The sequence below is a fragment of the Indicator indicator genome, chromosome 2 (assembly GCF_027791375.1).
Source record: "Indicator indicator isolate 239-I01 chromosome 2, UM_Iind_1.1, whole genome shotgun sequence".
In the NCBI taxonomy this organism is placed as follows: domain Eukaryota; kingdom Metazoa; phylum Chordata; class Aves; order Piciformes; family Indicatoridae; genus Indicator; species Indicator indicator.
In genome coordinates, this window is record NC_072011.1 from 35911526 (window position 1) to 35915786 (window position 4261).

A 4261-nucleotide genomic window follows, 5' to 3' on the forward strand; every position below is an offset into this window, starting at 1 on the left:
CTCATTTCATTTTAAGTTTAGGTACTCAGTATAGCACCAAGCAAAAGCTTAAATTACAGGAAGTTTTGCTTCTTATTCTACCTTAAGATTTTCCCTATAAAACTTATCTTGGAAATTTAACAGTGTACATTTAGAATGGTAAACAAAGTAGAGAAATATGAACAATTTAGAAGTCATTTGTAAGTAATGAAACTGAAAGCACTATTACTACACTACAAGATTTTACCTTAATTTTCCAATAAATGACATGAAATACTATGTACTTACATAGAAAAAAACCCAACATAACTGTTTAAAATGTCACAAATTATGAAAGGAAACAAAACCTGAAAACTGGACAAAATCTTTTACAGGAAACTTTTTCACATAATATAGCCTACTTCAAACTGGACAAAAATATGATTAGAAGTACTCCCCAGAGTAATTAGATGGTTGATACTTAGAAAAGCCTTTAAGTAGTATTACAAATATCTCTTTAAGAAAAAGCAAGCCAAAGCAATAATTTCATTCATTATCATTGTATTCACTAAAACAGAAGCTAAACAAAAAGCAAACAGTCTGTATTCCTCTCAGTAGCAAATAACTGTAATTTCTCTTTTATTTTTATGTAATTTAGCAAAATTATACAATGCCAGCAAACGTACTGTAAGTGGACATAAGACTGTATAGCGGGCTTGAGCATAATACATGTAATAACAAGAATGCAGTGAGTTTCTCAAAATCAAGACTAACATGAAGATAATGGCAGGGACTGGAAGAAGGAACTGCCCATTGTGAGTGAAGATCAGCTTTGTGACCATCTGAAGAACCTGAAAGTGTTCAAGTCCATGGGACCCGATAAGATACACCCATGGGTGCTGAAGGAACTGACAGATGAGGTTGCTAAACCACTCTATTATATTCCAGAACTCATGGCAGTCCAGGGAAGTCCCCAGTGACAGGAAATGGGGAAACATCACTCCCATTTTCAAAAAGGGAAAGAAGGATGACCCAGGGAACTACAGACCAGTCAGTCTCACCTCTGTGCCCAGTAAGATCATGGAGCAGATCCTCCTGGAGGCACTGCTGAAGGAGAAGAATAATGAAGAGGTGATTTCATACAGTCAGCATGGCTTGACCAAGGGCAAATTCTGCCTGACAAACCTGGTGGCCTTCTATGACAAGGTCACAACATTAATAGATGAAGGTTGAGTAACTGCCATCTTTTACCTGGACCTGAGCAAAGCCTTCAACACTGTCCTGCACCACATCCTGGTCTCCAAGCCGGTAAAGCCTGGGTTTGATGGATGGACCATTCAGTGGATAAAAACCTGGCTTGATGGCCACATCCAAAGGGTGGCTGTCCATGGGTCCATGTCCAGATGGAGGCCAGTGACAAGTGGAGTCCCTCAGGGATCAGTACTGGGACCAGTCTTGTTCAACATCTTTGTTGGTGACATGGGCAGTGGCATTGAGTGCACCCTCAGCAAGTTTGCTGATGACACCAAGCTGTGTGGTGCAGCAGACAGGCTGGAAGGAAGGGATGGCATCCAGAGGGACCTTGACAGGCTGGAGAGGTGGGCACAAGCCAACCTCATGAAATTCAACAAGACCAAATGCAAGGTCCTGCATCTGGGTCGGGCCAATCCCAAGCACCAATATGGGCTGGGCAGTGACTGGCTTAGGGACAGCCCTGAAGAAAAGGACTTGGGGGTGCTGGTGGATGAGAAGCTCAACATGAGACACCAGTGTGCACTTGCAGCCCAGAAAGCAAATCACATCCTGGGCTGCATCAAGAGAAGCATAGCCAGCAGGTTGAGGGAGGTGATTCTCCCCCTCTACTCTGCTCTGGTGAGACTCCACCTGGAGTACTGCATCCAGTTCTGGAGCCCCTATTACAGGAAAGATCTGTTCAGAGAAGGGCCACAAGGATGATGAGAGGGCTGGAGCACCTGTCCTTTGAGGACAGACTGAGAGAGTTGGGGCTGTTCAGTCTGGAGAAGAGAAGGCTCTGAGAAGACCTTATTGTGGCCTTCCAGTATTTTAAGGGGGCCTACAAGAAAGCTGGGGAGGGACTTATTTAGGGTAATGACAGGACTAGGGGGAATGGAACAAAACTAGAAATAGATAGATTCAAATTGGATGTTAGAAGGAAATTCTTCACCATGAGGGTGGAGAGACACTGGAACAGGTTTCCCAGGGAGGTGGTAGAAGTCCCATCCCTAGAGGTTTTTAAGGCCAGGCTGGATGTGGCTCTCAGTAACCTGATCTAGTGTGAGGTGTCCCTGCCCATGGCAGGGGGGTTGGAACTAGATGATCCTTGAGGTCCCTTCCAACCCTAACAATTCTATGATTTGATGATTCTATGTAAGCACTGAGTAATGGCACAACAATGCCACCCCTGCCCCATTAGACAAACTACAACCAAGGAGAGATGCCACAAAGTATGAAAACTTATAAGCAGGACTAAGTTACATCAAAACTGCATCTGAAGGCAACAAAACAGTAAGTTATAAACATAACATGGCAGCTGCTAAAATGAGCCAGAGCTGTCAACTCAGTTAAAAAAAAATAATGCAATTCAAATGAAGGAAATTAGAAAGATTTAATGTGCTAAAAAATTTACTTAATAAAGAAGTAAATGTGTTGCAACAAAGCATTCTCTTGCATAGCAAAACCTACAATAGGAACAATATTTTTCCATAGCTCTACGGGAACACTTTCTTCAAATAAAACCTATGTCCACCTCAAAGGAAGAAGTGATACAGCGCCTCTATTATACTTCAATCACAGGAAGTACAAAGACTACAAATTACAGCTCCAATAACTTACTGAAATAAAATTTAAAGATCTCTAATTAGCAAATAAATGTTTTAACAATTAAAAGTTATTCAGCACCTTAGAAGGAAATTAATATTTGTATTTTTAATTTAACACAGTTTCAAACTAGATGATAAACTATGTCAATCAAGACATTTTCCCACTCCTTTTAACAAAGCAAAAGGAAGTATAAAAAACAGTCAGCTAGGTTCCAGTTTTTAATACGTAATTTAAATGGATATTTCACAGCATGTATGCTGTTCAGTATGAAAGCACCTCATTCTGTTTATATTTTACTGCCTTTTAAATCTTCCATCTGCTTACCATAAACACATTTTGAACAGTTGGCCTTCCTACCCTAAGTGGAAATTAATACAAAAACTCAAAGAGGATATAAACTACCAAAAAAGTTCTTAGTTCTTAGTCATGTAGTATGTTTTACTTTATATAAGCCAACTGTCAATAAAGTAGAAACACTATTTTGATTTATAGAATCATAGAATTGTTTAGATTGGAAAAGGCCTTTAAGATAGAGTCCAACTGTTAACCTAAGCACTGCTAAGCTCACCATTAAACCATGCCTCTCAGCACCCACACTTACATGTCTTTAAAATACCTCCATGGACAGTGACTCAGACAGTCAGCTGGGCAGCTTTAGTGTCTCACAGCCCTTCTGGTAGAGAAATTTTTCCGAATGTCCAATGTAAACGTCCTGTGGCACAACTTGAGGCCATTACCTCTTGTCCTATCACTTGTTACTAGGGAGGACAGACCACCACCCATCTAGCTACAACCTCCTTTCAGGTAGCTCTAGAGAGAGTGGTCTCTCTTCAGCCTCCTTTTCCCCAGGCTAAACAAACCCAGCTCCATCAGCTGCTCCTCCCAAGAGTAGTTCACCAGGTCCCTCACTAGCTTCATTTCCTTTCTTTGGACACACTCAAGCAAATCAACATCTCTTTTTGTAGTGAGCTGTGGCCTCAACAATGTTGAGTACTGGGGGACCATCACTCTCTAGTTCTCCTGGCCACACTTTCTTGGCCACCTAAAGCACATTGCTGGCTCCTACTCAGCTGGCTGCTGACCAACACCCCTAGGTCCTTTTCCTGCTGGGCACCTTTCCAACCACTCTTCCCCAAGCCTTGCATTGCCTGGGGTTGTTGTAACACAAACAGACAAGTAGGTCAACAACCAAAACTAGAAGAAAAAAAACCCAAAACAACAACAAAATCCCAAACCTCCCAAAAATGGTAAAGCCTGACAACAAACAGATTAAATTAAGCTATCTGAAATGATTTTTGAAAAATGTATTATACAGAGTAATCATTGCCACAGTTAAAAGACCATCACCACTTCTACTGAACTTAATAACGTTCATTTCAAACAGCAGTGCCCTGTGACGAATCATCAACCTAGATACATATTTTAAAGTATTCTTCAGAATAAACCAATGCTTTTGATCAAA